The following is a 15065-nucleotide window of genomic DNA, read 5'->3' on the forward strand; positions in this document are numbered from 1 at the left end:
AAAACTGGGATGCAGTGTATCAGGCTCCAATGAGGCCCCCAGTGCCACCTTCCTTCACACAATTCTAAATGCCCGATATAGGTGCACGAAGGTTGCTCACTATGCAAAGGAAGACAAGACCAAAAAGCCTGATAATTTTATCTATCATATCTATTGCTTGGGCTTTCTGCGTCATTTAAAAAATGCCCCTCCCTGACAAAATAGACAGATTTCTTCATAGTCTGCTAGTTGCTCTTGGTGGGGACAGGGTGCTATGGTTTGAATATGCCCCCCAACCCCAAATCATGTGTCGGAAACTTAATCCCCAAAGCAATGCCATTAGGAGGTGGGATCTTTAAGAGGTGATTAGACCATGAGGGCTCTGCCTTCATGAATAGATTAATGTCATTATTACAAGTGTAAGTTGGTTATCATGGGAGCGGGCTCCAATCAGCCCCATCCTCTATTCATCTAGTGTGCTTACTGCTGCCATGGGATGACCCTCATGAGACATTGGCATCATGCTCTTGGACTTCCCAGCCTCCAGAAACATGAGCCAAATATACCTCTTTTCTTTATAAATCAGTCTGTGATATTGTTATAGCAGCAGAAAGCAAACTAAGACTGAAAATTGGTACCATGAGTGGGAGTGTTGCTATAACAAATACCTAAAAATACGGAAGCAGCTTTGGTACTAGGTAATGAGTAGAGACTAGAAGAATTTGGAGGAGGAGGAGGCTAAAAAAAAAAAAAGCTGATTACCATGAATAAGGCATTAAGGGCAATTCTGGTGAGGGCTCAGAAGGTCTCATAACTGGGGAAAGTCTGAATCTTCTTAGAGATTACTTAGTGGTCAGGACCAGAATGTTGGTAGAAATATGAACAGTAAAGGCCATGCTAACGAGGTCTCAGATAGGAATGAAGAAGAAATATTAACAGCTGGAGTAAAGGCCATCCCTGTTATACAGTTGCAAAGACCTTGGCTGAATTGTGTTCGTGTCCCAGGGCTTTGTGGAATGCAGAATTTAAAGAGCAATGAACTTGGATATCTGGCAGAAGAACTATCTAAGCAGCAAAGCATTCAGACAGCTGCATGGTTACTTTTAACAAATACAGTAAGATATGAGAGCAAAGAAATGACTTAAAGATGGAATTTATAATTAAAAGGGAAGCAGAGTGGAAAGACTTGGAAAACCAGCAGTCTGGCCATGTAAAGAGTGAAAAAGCATGTTCAGGAGAAAATCCTAAGGGTGTGGTCCAGCAACCACTTGCTAAAGAGATGACCATGCCTAGAAGGGAACCAATTGGAGGAAGACACCAAAGGCATTTTAGAAATCTTTGAGGTAGCCTCTCCCATCAAAGGCCCAATGCTCTAGGAAGGCAGAATGGCTTCAGGAAACAGACTGGGTAGGGTCCTCCACAGGCTCACTGCCCAGAGCCACCTCAGGTGCCCCTTGGCTTCCACAGTGGTGGCTCAAGTGGTCCCAGGTGCAGCTCCACCTACTGCTCTAGAAGTTATAAGGCTTAAGGCTTGGTTGCATCCACGTGGTGCTAATTCTGCAAGCCACAGAATGCAAGAGCTGTGGAGGCATGGCTTCCTCCACCTAGATTTCAAAGGATGCTTCAGACTGCCTGGAAGCCCAGGCAGAAACCTGCTGCAGGGGCAGAACCACTACAGAGAGCCTCCACTAGGCATTGCCACCCCCAAGATCACAGAACTGTAGGGCCACCAGAGTGCAACTCCAGCCTGGGAGAGCTGAATCGTGGGCTGAGCCCAGCAAAGCCACAGGGGTGGGGCTGTCAGAGGTCTTAGAGGCCTAACTCCCACCCTGGTAAGTCAGAAGAGATTATTCTCCACCATTAAGATTTCTTTTTTAAGAGACAAGGGCTCACTATATTGCCCAGGCTGGAGTGCGGTGGCTATTCACAGGAGTGATCACAGCACACTACAGCCTTGAACTCCTGGCCTCAGGTAATCCTCCCACCTTAGCCTCCTGGGTAGCTGAGACTAAAGGCACATGCCACAGCACCCAGCTTAGCTTTGAGACCTATTGTTTTCCCTGTTGGAATTTGGACTTACTTGGGACCAATTACCCAGTTCTTGCCTATTTCTCCCTTTTGGAATGGCAATGTATTAGGAAGTGGATAATTTGTATTTTAGAAGTAGATACAGTGTTTTGTTTTATTTTTCTCATGGCCTGGACTAGGGGTGGGCAGACTTAAGGCCACATGTGGCCTTCCAGGTCCTTAAGTGCAGCCTTTTAACTGAATCTAAATTTTACACAACAAATCTTTTTATTTTTATCAATACATTTTTGTTCATCTTTTATATTTTTATTTTATTTTTAAAATGAACATATTTAAGATACCAAAGAATAAAATAAATTTCAATGAAATAATCCTCCCAGATTGACTGGCATAATTAGAACATTAGTAAACCTAGAGGGCTAAACTGATGGCTGCTGTGCTCACGATTTAGTTCTAACTTCCCCCACCTGACTGGCACCACTACCCCACGAGGCTGGTTGGTGAGAGTTTATGGGGGTCGAGTCCGCCAGTCTGTTATTAGCTTTTGACAACAGTGTACTATGTTTCTGTTTGAAGTGGAATTTGTGAATAGTTGCACAGCTACACGGTATTTTTTAAATTCTGCCTGCTTAACAGCCCATCATGTTAAAGAAGACCAAGAGAACGCTGAAGGAAGAAAACGGATTTTTTTAATGAGGATTGAGAATTGCAATATTATCTTGTTTCTGCTAAAGATAAGATGGTTTGCTTGCTTCGTGATACTGTAATATCAACATTAAAGAAATGCAATGCTCATCAGTATTATAACACTCACAAGGACCATAAACATTTTAAATTAGAGGGAGAGGCATGAAAGGTTGTATTGCAGAGATTAAAAGCAAAGCAAAAGCAGAAAGCAGAAAGCAAAAGCAAAGCCAATTCTTTCAAGCAGCAATAAGACCTGGAAATAATGCCATTGAAGCAACTTATAAAGTAGCTTATATACTCAGGGAAAAAAGTAAGCCATTCAGTGATGTAGAAATTGTGAAAAAATACACTGTCAAAGTTGTAGGATGCTTAGACCCCAATAACATTTCCAAGTAGAAACAACTGCCTCTTTCAAGGAGAACCATAACTGACCAGCAACATGAATTAACCTTCAACTTAATAGAACAACTTCATGCAATACTTCAAAAGGAAAATATACATTATTCAATCGCTTTGGATGAATCAATTGATACTACTGACCCAGCACAGGTTTTATACTTCATTTGGGTCATAATAGAAGATTTTCTTTGCAATGAAGAGTTATTCACTTTGGGCACTCTTGAGAACAGAACACAGGAAATAGATGTCTTCAAGAAATTTGAAGATAAATGTCATGAAGTTGGACTGAATTTGGTAAACTTAGTGAGTGTATGTACAGACGGTGCACGTTCCATGAGAAGAAAACATGAAGGGTTTATTGCACAGATAAAAAGAGTATTAACTGATCCAGATGCTCTCATTTCTTTTCATTGTATCTTTTTTTTTTTTCTTTTGATACAGACCCTTGCTCTGTCGCCCTGGGTAGAATGCAGTGGTATCATCATAGCTCACTGCAACTTCCAACTCCTGAGCTCAAGCAATCCTCCTTCTGCGGCCTCCTGAGTAGCTGGGACTACAGGTGAGTGCCATGATGCCCAGTTAATTTTTCTATTTTTATGGAGATGGGGTCTCCTTCTTGCTCAGGCTGTTCTCAAACTCCTGAGTTCAAGCAATCCTGCCTTGGCCTCCCAGACTGCTAGAATTAGAGGCATGAACCACCATGCTCAGCCTTTTCATTGTATCATCAGCAAAATCTCTGTGCTAAAGCTACTATTTTAAGTGACACTTTGTAACAATGTATAAGTATTGTTAATTATATCTGTGCAAATGCAACATGGCATTGTCATTTCATAACACGCTAAAGGTGAATGATGAGGTATTCAGTATGTATTTGCCCTACCATTCTAAAGTGCATTAGCTATTGCAGAGACAGGTGTTAGCCAAAATTTTATCTCTGCAAGAACAGATAATTAAATTTTATGAAGAACAGAATTAGGTATGTGAATTATTGAAAGATTTCTATAGGAATGCAGCATTTCTGTGTGATACCATGTCAAATCCAAATGACTTGAATATTTCTTTTTTTTTTTTGAGACAGAGTCTCACTTTGTTACCCGGGCTAGAGTGAGTGCCGTGGCATCAGCCTAGCTCACAGCAACCTCAAACTCCTGGGCTTAAGCGATCCTACTGCCTCAGCCTCCCGAGTAGCTGGGACTACAGGCATGAGCCACCATGCCCGGCTAATTTTTTTGTATATATATTTTTAGTTGGCCAGATAATTTCTTTCTATTTTTAGTAGAGACGAGGTCTCACTCTTGCTCAGGCTGGTCTCGAACTCCTGACCTCGAGCGATCCACTCGCCTCGGCCTCCCAGAGCTAGGATTACAGGCGTGAGCCACCGCGCCCGGCCGACTTGAATATTTCTTTGCAAGGTAAAACTAAGTCTGTATAAGACATGTGGCAAAAAAATCCAAGCATTTTGAAAAAAAAAAAAAAGCTATCTTTTTTCAAAACACTTCTTCTCCAAAAGGAAATTTCAGATGAACCTTTTCCCCAGTTAACAAAGGTCATTGATGAAGCAAGATGATATATGTGAATCATTTGAAGAATGCACAGCTGTTATAGACCTATTAATTGGAGAATACAATGAAAGGTTCACTGACTTTGAGAATCATGACATCACACTCAAATTTGCATTTCAGCCTCACCTAGTTGATACCACCAAGGCACCTAAAGAACCACAGATGGAATTGATTGAGCTCTCAGTAGATGACCATTTAAAGTCATTGTTTGATGCTAAGAAAAATCCAGTTGAAATACGGAAAAATGCAGTAGAATATTCATACCTTTGGCAATATGCCTAAAAAATGCTTTCTTGGTTTTCAACCATTTATTGCTGAGAATCTACACTCTCCTACCTAACCCAAATCAAGACACCCTTATGGTCACAAATGACTGATACCCATCTAGAGGGTCAACTGAAACTTCGGATCTCCATGCTGCAACCAAATATTCAAATGCTTTCCAACAAAAAGCAGACACAACAAAGTAATTAAAAGGTTAGTTAACTTTAAAATTAACAAATAGCTTTCTTTTTTTTAAATTATCAACAACATAGTAGTTAGATTTTTACAAAATAATGTACATTTTTAAGTATATCTAATGGAAGTTTCTTGAATATGGCCTTATTTGATTACAGCTAAATTAATGCAGCCTTCCAACATGAACATGTTCCCCACCCCTGGCCTGGACAATAGTTCATGGTAACTTGTTTTGATTTCACACTCACACCTGGAAGAATTTGCCTCGCACCTCAAGTCTCATCTGTACCTTATGTAGATGAGACTTTGGACTTTGAACTTTTGAGTTGGTACTGGAAGAAGTTAAGACTTTGGGGACTATTTTGCATTGTGTGAAGGACACAAATTTTGGGGGATCAGGGACAGAATGCCATGGGTGGAATGTGCCCCTACCAAAGTTTATGTGTCAAAAACTAAATCCCCAATGCAATGATGTTGGGAGGTAGGACCCTTAAGAGGCTATTAGGTCATGTGAGGGCTCCATCCTCATAAAGGGATTAATGCTGTTATCATGAGATTGAGTTAGTTATCATGGGAGTGGGCTCCTCCTAAGTTCAGCTCCATCCTCTCTTTTTCTAGTGCATTTGCTTCTGCTTTTCCCCCTTGTGCCTTCCCCAGATACCAGCACATGCTCCTGGGCTTCCCAGCCTCCAGAACCATGAGCCAAATAAAGTTATTTTCTTTATAAATTATCCATTCTGTGGTATTCTGTTTTAGCAGCAGAAATGGACTAAGACATACGGAGTGCGTAATTTAATTCATGTGGATTATGCTTAATAAATTCAAATTTAGTCTTCAATGAGCTTTTCCAACCTTTTGTGTCCACTCATGTACCCCTCACCCCTGCCCACAATGGTCTTCTAAGAGAACTTGACTTGCTCCCCTGCCGAAATGGACTGTAAGAGGAGCAGAATAATAGCAGCTAAGAGCATGGGCTCAAGATCTCAATTTCCTAGTTCCTCTAAACTCTCCCTTTGGACAAGTGCCTTAACCTCTCTACAGCAGTGTCCTTATATGTAAAATGGCGATATTAATAGTATCAAAGTGAGAATGAAATGCTATTTGTAAAATACACAGACCACTGCTTAGCACATACAAGGTTCTCTGAAGTGTTAGCTATATTATTGCCAAAAATACATCAGACACTGAGTAGTTTCTCTCGGCTTTTCTATGTCTTACCCACTTTTATTAATTATCCATTATTGTGAAACAAATCACCCTAAGATTTAGAGACCCAGATAAATAAACATTTATAATCTACGAGGTTCTGGTAGGTTAGGAATCCAGGACTGCTTAGCTAAGTGGTTCTGCTTCCAAGGTCACTCCTGTGATTACTGGCAGCCCTAGGTCCCTCTCCATGTGGGCCTTCCTCTATGGCGGCCTCACAGTTTGGCAGTTGGCTTCCCCCAGGGTGAGCAATCCAAGAGAAAGAGACAGGAAAGAGAGAAAGCGCACGCCAGAATAGCAATAGTCTTTTTAAACCTAATACTGGGCCGGGCACATTGGCTCATACCTGTAATTCTAGCACTCTGGGAGGCCAAGATGGGAGGATAGCTTGAGCTCAAGAATTCGAGAGCCTCAGCAAGAGTGAGACCCCGTCTCTACTAAAGATAGTAAAAGTTAGCCGGGTGTGGTGGTACACACCTGTAGTCCCAGCTACTCGGGAGGGCGAGGCAAGAGGATCACTTGAGCCCAGGAGTTTGAGGTTGCTGTGAGCTGGGCTGACGCCACAGCACTCGAGCCTGGGTGAGAGAGACTCTACCTCAAAAAACAAAAAAACAAAACAAAAAACCTCAAAAGAACCCAATATTGGAAGTGACATTCCATCACTCTGCTATATTACATTCATTATAATGAAGTCACTAAATCTGGCCCAAACTTAAAAGAAGAGATTACATGAAGGCAGGGATCGTCGGGGCAGCCCACCCTCCCATAGACTGTGAACTGATTGAGGGAGTGTCCCTAAATTATTTTGCCTACACACATATAGAGAATATTATTTTCACCAATGAGAGTCAGTTTCTAACATCTACCCTCCTGGTTTTGCCAATAAAACCCCCTTTTTCACATCCACTGTGCTCATAAACTCAGGCCTAGTTGACGGAGGGGATGGGGTAGCAGAGAGTCCTGCAGGAGGCATCTCGGGAGCTGGCCTTTTCCGCACAGGCCCTGCGCAGAATGACAGCCCGGGCACACACGCAGAGAGCAGGTCAGCTGGCCACCCCTAGAGTTACAGCTCCAACTAATTGGCACGTATGTAATGATATGCCAGCTACTGAAGTTTTTTAAAGTAAATTACAGACTTTATAATACCTTCCTCTAAGACTTTCTGTAAGTCCTATCAACTCTATGAAAACTTCTCATTTTGAAAATATATGCCTATACATAAAAGAATACACGAAAGATATAATACAAAGAAAATGGTGGAACGTACATGTTTTTCTAACTGACATGAGTCTCAAAATGGAAAACCCAGACAAGTGGAATGTCTGTGTTGAATCCCACTGCACAGTACCTCAAAGCTGAGAAAGTATTTTGTTGACTTAATAAAGCTCTCTTGGGCAGCTCAAAAGGCTGCGGTAGCATTTCTGCCTCACAGACATCAGAGAGTTCATCTTCCATCAATGCTCAAATACAATGGAAAGAAAGGAGGACATCCAAAGCTGATAAAATAGGAATAGCACAAAAATAATCTTTAAAAATGGAAGTTTTAAGTGAATGAGAGCAAACTATATACACTATCATCTCAAATATATGGAGACAATGGGGGAGGGGGAAAGCCCAAAAAGTAACATGCAAATGATCAACGATGGAATTTCTGAGTAGTGGAATTGTGGATAATATTTTACTTTTCTTTAAGTTCCAAAATTTTCAAAGTAAAGCCTTTTGTGGGTGTGTGGGTGAGTGTGTGTGTACATGCACATGCTTTAAATAAGGTTCTTCCACACTGAACTTTCAGTGTCAATGCATAAAGTTCATTTTAGGAAGCTAAGAAGTTAGTATTCTGCTATTCTTGAATAACCTAAGAGATTAACAATTGTATTAGTCAGCTTGGGGTGCTGTAACAAAATATCTCAGACTAGGTAGCTTAAACAACAGAAATTTAGTTTCTCCCAAATCAAGGGGGTAGCCCATTGGACTCCTGGTGCAGCCTCTCTTCCCAGCTTGCAGACAGCTGCCGTCTTGCTATGTCCTCACATGTCCTTTCCTCTGTAGGGAGTGGAGAGAGAGCTCTCTGGTGTCTCTTCCTCTTCTCATAAGGACAGCAGTCCTATAGTATTAGGGGCCCACACTTAATGACCTCATCGATCCTTAATTACCTCCCTACAGGCCCAATCTCCAAATGCAGTCACATTGGTGGTTAGGGCTTCAACATGTGAACTTGGAGGGGGACACAGTTCAGTCCACAGCGACATCAAATCCTAGAAACTCCCTTCACAGCATTTTATTGTAGCCTGTTTTATTCTATAACAAACACTGTAGCAATCTAATCTTTTTCAAAATCTACAGCCCAACTAAGATTCCTAAGAATCTGTATCTCTTCCAGGTTTAGGATTGTTTGGTTATTCTTCCGTGGACCCATAATGTCTGACATGTGCCTATTTTTAAAAGTATTTCCCAAGTGGCAAAAATTAATGAATTAAATGTGAATTAAACATAACATCAAATATATCATATATCATTCCAGCTTTATATTTCCTAAACTCGAGGAAATTGCTGGGACAGTCACTTCCAGACTGAAAGCAGATCCTGCCTGTTATACATGGGCCCATTTGTGGATTAAGACCTCAGCGGACCAGTCTACACACCACCCGTTATCTTAAACCACATTAGAGGTTTTGCAAGAATTTGAACTCATATAATACGTTGCCTATCTGTGGCTATTTAAATTTAAATTTTAATTAATTAAAATTAAATTAAATTTAAAATTCAGGGGAGGCTGAGGCGGGAGGATTGCTTGAAGCCAGGAGCTTGAAACCAGCCTGAGCAAGAGTGAGACCCCATCCAATCGTGGTGCACACCTGTAGTCCCAGTTCCTCAGGAGGCTGAGGCAGGAGGATCACCTGAGCCCAGGAGCTTGACATTATAGTGAACTATGATCTGCACCACAGCACTCCAGCCTGGGCAACCGAATGAGACCCTGTCTCAAAAAATAAATAATAAATAAATAAATAATTCGGTTCCTCAGTTCCTCACTCACTCTGGCCACATTTCAAATGTTCCATAGCCACGTGTGGACAGTGCAGAACGCAAAACATTTCCACCATCACAGAAAGTTTTACTTGAAAGTGCTGCATTCTGCTATAAAAAGGTTGCCTGATATCAGAAAATGCCAGTTACTTACTAGGACACAGGTGTGTATATGAGAGTTTTTCCTATCTCCTGGACCTGAGAGTACAAAAATGAATAGGACTTAGGGACTGCCTTCAGGGAGCTCACAGTCTAGAACTGTGGCATGTATTGCTGGATCTGTTACCTTGTTTTCAACAATGTTCCCAATTTCCTGTAAACCCCCTCAGTGGGGGATGTGACATGAGTGAAAAATATTAATGATGTAGGGCTGCTGTAGATGTGGACATTCTCCCACCATTTGGGGTAAAAGGAAATACTCCCTTACACAGGATTCTGCTCTTGCAGAAAGATTCAGTTTAAAAACCAACTCTTTCATGCAGAGTTCCCTGATTTCGCTTCCTTCTGTGACTTCCTTCTTTGGTGGCAGAGCACAGTGGCTGAAATTCCTGTCTTTAGAGCTAGAGTGCCTGGTTTCAAATCCTAGCTATGCTACTTTCTAGCTGTGTAGCCCTGGACAAGTTGCTAAACCTCTCTGTGTTTCAGTTTAATCATCAGTAAAACAACAATGATGATACTACCAATATTAAGAGGTTTTGTATACATCCCACGATTTAAAACACATAAAGTGCTTAAAATGACACCTGCCTGCCATGGAAGCAGTGCTCAATGAATGTCAGCCAAAATTAAGTTATTTGAATTTTTTTAACAAATAAAATACTGAGTGTCTACTATGATCTGTCCTGAGCTGAAAGAACACTATCTCTCTTTCCTAAACTTCTGGAACACTTTGCCTTTTTATTCAGCAGGTATTAAATTCTGCCAGCTGTTAGAGAGGTCTCTGCACATAACTACCTCCATTCCTCCATAAACTCTTGGAGAGCAGCTTGTTTTTTCATCCTAGCAGTCCCAGCACCTAGTGCAGTGCCATTCATAAACTGCTAAAGTGTAATGCAATTCTCCATCCTTCCCGAATAGCACGAGGATCTTCAAAACGGTCAAAAAGGTCAAAATGATGTTTCTATTTGAGAAGTTATTTTGCTATGCTAGTTTAATCATCTTTAAAATTTAATCATGCCTGGGTGGCACAAGTTGAAAGTTTCAGGAAGGTTCTTGAAAGACCCCCAGCAACTTCAATCTTGCAATGAGTCATCTTTTCAGGGGAGTTCTCTCCCCAGCTGTTTAATGTAGTTATGACACAAGCCTACCTTCAAAGGCACCAATAATATGAATCTGGGAAAAACAGCTCTCTTTATGACACTGTAGTCATAAGTCTACCTTTGTTTTTTATCTTTGTTCTCAGTTAAAAATAGCAGATTTAAGCTGTCTCAAAACAAAGAAAAATATGGTACCTTGCAATTCATATAGCTATTTTCATGCACTTTTAAAATAATTTTATAATGCTTCTGATATTCATTCCATGAAAACACATTGGGCATGTCTGTGTGTCAGGCACTGTACTAGGGACTCATAATACAAGGTTTGGAGGATGAGTCTTACACCTCCTGCTGCCTTCTGTCTAGTGGAGACGGCCAGAAGGTGTTTTGTCGTGCGGGCTCATACTGTGCACCACGGGATGCCTCTACCTTCTAGATGCCAGTGGCCACTCTCTCCCACTCTCCTAGGTGTTATAATAAAAAATGTCTCCAGACATCGCCAAATGTCCCCCGGGGGGCAAAATCGCTCCTAGTTGAGAGTCATTGGTCTATAGCAAGGTGTGCTTCAGGAAAGGCTGCAAAGGGGCAATAGCAATTGAAATGGATCTTGAAGACTGGATACCATTTAAGCAAGTAAAGTTGGAGAAAAAGAAATGCCAAATAGTATTATGCAGAAACAATGGCAGATTTCCGGTGTGCTTAGGCACACAGCATGTCCTCACGTCTGGCTGGCTCACGTGAGAGCATCTGACTGCAAGTTACATGGTTTTGAGCAGCGGAAAAACTCTAATCAGAACAGAGGTCTAGGAAGATTACTTGCCATCTGTGTGTGGGGTGGATTGGGGTAGGGAGAGATTAAAGGTACCAGTGACAGTAATCGAAGGCGAAGGTACAATGAATGACTCAACTAGGGCAGTGGGAGTGGGAGCAGAAGGGGGGGATGACTCTGAAAGGTCTTGTGGAGGTAGAATTGGGAAGTCTTGGTGATAATTAGATGGAGGAGGCTCCTATCTTTTTCCCCTGCTTTAAATGCTACCAGTGAAGACATGAACTATATTAAAATCTGGAGCCTGGATGACGAGGAGGATGTTGATGACACAGCAGAGGGGAAAGAAGACAGCAGGGCAAGCAGGTTTAAGAGGGAAGGTTATGTGCTTAGATTTGGATTAATTGGGCTTGAAACAATGGTGATGAACCAGGTATCTCGTGAAGTTTTGGAAATTATCAGACTACAGATCAGAGTTGAGACACCAAGGGACAAAGAGGAGATCCAAGATCAGATACAGGAGGGATGATTACCTTGCCTGCATTTAGAGGGCATGAGAAGAAAGAGGTGTGATCATAAATAAGGAAGAAGCACCTGCCAAAGAGGCTGAAGACGATCCACAACCGGATCATGGAAGGGAGGACTCTCAAAGAGAAGGTGGTGAGCTTTGTGCATCACAGTGGGAAGTACCCTGGCAGGTTATAGAGACTAACAGAAAGAAGCCTTACATCATTTCAACACAGGTAGGAATTAACTTACTTTTAAAGAATTCAGAAGAAAGATTTCATGAATTGCCCCTGGAATTCTTTTCTTGATTAATAAGTGATAACATTTTAATATTCTAAAATTTCTTTTGTTGCAACTTCAGTCCATACCCCTCACTCATTCCTAGTGCAAAATGAATAGCTGGTGCTCATTCTAAGGCGAGTGGAGTGAGAGGATGCACGGCGACCATAGGTGGAGCATATAGAGTGGCCTCCAGTGCTGGCCCTGCGCATCTACTGCTCATCTGTCCCTTGTGACATACCTCCAAGGTAGGTACTCCTTTCCTTATCTTTGTGATTTTTAAGAAAACATACTGAGTTTCAGAGAGATTAAGTAACTTGTGAACGGTCCTATAAAACAAATTAGTAAAACTGGAGATACAAATTCAGATTAATATGTGTGTGTATACACATAAATGTTATGGGTTATGAATGCAAGCATTATAGGAAATATAAAAAAGATAAAATTTTGAAGTATTTTTCATTTGAGAAATAGAGAAAGAGAAGAATTGCATTTTTTTCTAAGTTTATAGAGTAGAATTTCGGGGTTGACTTTCCTCTACTCTTTATGACAGAGTATCATCGCCTTTTGTTAATTCTCCTACCCTGGAACTGTGAATAAGCTCAAGGCAAGGAAGATTTGTGAATTCCCCCATCTGAAGAAGATTTAGTAAGATACAAGAGAGAAATACTGTGGGCAGTTGGCATGTATTTTTCATAATGATTACAATAACAGACTTTGTGAATAACAGTGATGACAAAATGGAGCTGGGCTGTCCAGGGCTCTGAAGTCAATTTCAAAGTTAGTGTCTCTAGGGACTGTTATTAATTCTGTTTCTTCTTCAAGTTCGGCAAAAGACACTTCCCACAGATAATAATATGGTATGCACCCAGTTTGGAGAATTCCATTTCCTTAAATATCTTTAACAACTGTGACTTTCTGGAAGTAGAGTGCCACTGGTAGAGCAACAACCGTGGCTGAAGATGACCCTCACCATCTGGGAAAAGCATATTGGTTGGCCAATAAGTGATATGTTTTAGTATTTGTTATTTGGGGGAGCATCTTTGGGAGGGTACATGTAGCGACGTGGGACCCTCCTGCCAACACTAGAAGGAAACGGGAGGAGAGACATAGCCAGATTGTTTTCATATTTTTCTGTGGCTGTTAATTCCTCAAATTTCTCATTTCCCTTCAAGCTCTTTGTTTTTATACTACCTTCTCTCTTCCTTTGTTGCTGACATCAAACAAGTCCTTATACAGGACGGTCATTGGATCTGGAAGTCATCGCCAGGCTTGCTCTAGAATTTACTCACGAATCACTCACAGCTCTGACCCATCGCTGTCTAGCCCCTTCCCGTGCTCTATTTCTCCTCATAAAATTTACCACATGCTACTGGATTTTTTAAAAATAAATATCTTTATCAAGATAGAATTCACATACCATACAATCCACCTATTTAGAGAGTATAAGTCAGTGGTTTTTAGTGTGTTCCCAGAGTTGTGTAACCAGCACCACAACCTAATTTTAGAACATTTTAATTGCCCCAAAAGGAAATCCTGTACCCCTTAACATTTACTCCCTACTCCACTCTTTTCCTAAGTTGGCAACAACCATCTATTTTCTGTCTCTATGGATCTTCCTATTCTGGACTTTTCAGTAGATGGAATCATACATATGTAGTTATTTGTGGCTGGCTTTTCTCACTTTGTATGTTTTTAAGGTTCATCCAGATTGTGGCATATATCAGCATTTCATTTTTCTTATTGCTGAATAATATGCCATTATATGAATTATACCACGTTTTATTTATCTATTCATCAATTGATGGACATTTTGCTACCTAATTTAAGGTTTATTTTCTGTTTCCCACACTAGAATATAAGCTTCATGAGGGTAAATTTTTTTTGTTTGCTTTTACCACTCTATTGCTAGCATTTCTTCTTCTTTTTTTCTTTTTATTTTGAGACAGAGCCTCGCTCTGTTGCCCAGGCTAGAGTGCCGTAGCATCAGCCTAGCTCAGAGCAACCTCAAACTCCTAGGCTCAAGCAATCCTCCTGCCTCAGCCTCCCCAGTAGCTGGGACTACAGGCTCACACCACACCACCTGGCTAATTTTTTCTATTTTTAGTAGAGACGAGGTCTCACTCTTGCTCAGACTGGTCTTGAACTCCTGAGCTCGAGGGATCCTCCCACCTCGGCCTCCCTGAGTGCTAGGATTACAGGCGTGAGTACCGTGCCTATTGCTAGCATTTTACAGTGCTTGGAATATAGAAATAACACAACATGTTTGTCAAATGAATAATTCAATTATTCATTCACTTAACCAACAGTTGTTAAGCACTCATGCACTAATATTGACCACTTTTCCAAGGTAGTGTAGCCTCAGGACCAGCCCACACTGGGCCTACTCTATTTTCAAAAACTGCAAGTCATGTAGCCTGGGCATGCATGATAGAAAAAGCTCTTACCTGGGAGCTCTCTGAGCCTTTACTGGTGCAGAGTGCTGTCCCCACTCTCCCACCCCCCAAAAAAGAAAAGAGAAAGCTTTTACCTCTAACAACACCTGGATACAATGATTCCTCTCCTCAGAACCAAGAAGACCAGGAAGGAACTCTTCCAGAAGCAAGGGGTCCGTAGGCCCTGGTGATCCAAGGCTAAAATCTGCCTCAACATTCCTGATCGTGAAAGGTCATGTAGAGTAGGACTAAAACAATATTTTAGTTTGTTTGATGGTGACTTGTTTTTTTTACTTCCAGCAGGTCTTTTAAAGTTTTCTCACTCAGCCTTTCTATTTTCTGCACTTTACGCCTAATGTCAGGGGCTGCCTGGTTAACAAAAGCCATCATTACTGCCGCCTTGCTCTCTTCTGTAGTGGGATCTATGGGAGTGTACTGTCTGAAAGCCTCCATAATCCTTTCTAGATAAGCCGCTGGA

At 41.3% G+C, this 15065-nt stretch overlaps 1 protein-coding gene across 1 annotated transcript in view; it reads right to left on the reverse strand.

The window, feature by feature from the left end:
* Window positions 1-14758, reverse strand: part of IRAG2 (inositol 1,4,5-triphosphate receptor associated 2) — a 114014-nt gene extending 99256 nt beyond the window's left edge. The window contains exon 1 of the mRNA XM_045554188.1: window positions 14683-14758. The gene's annotated coding sequence lies outside the window, so the exon portion shown is untranslated. The remainder of the gene's footprint in view (window positions 1-14682) is intronic.
* Between the last annotated feature and the right edge of the window lie 307 nt (window positions 14759-15065).

The sequence above is a fragment of the Lemur catta genome, chromosome 6, assembly GCF_020740605.2.
Source record: "Lemur catta isolate mLemCat1 chromosome 6, mLemCat1.pri, whole genome shotgun sequence".
Lineage (NCBI taxonomy): Eukaryota > Metazoa > Chordata > Mammalia > Primates > Lemuridae > Lemur > Lemur catta.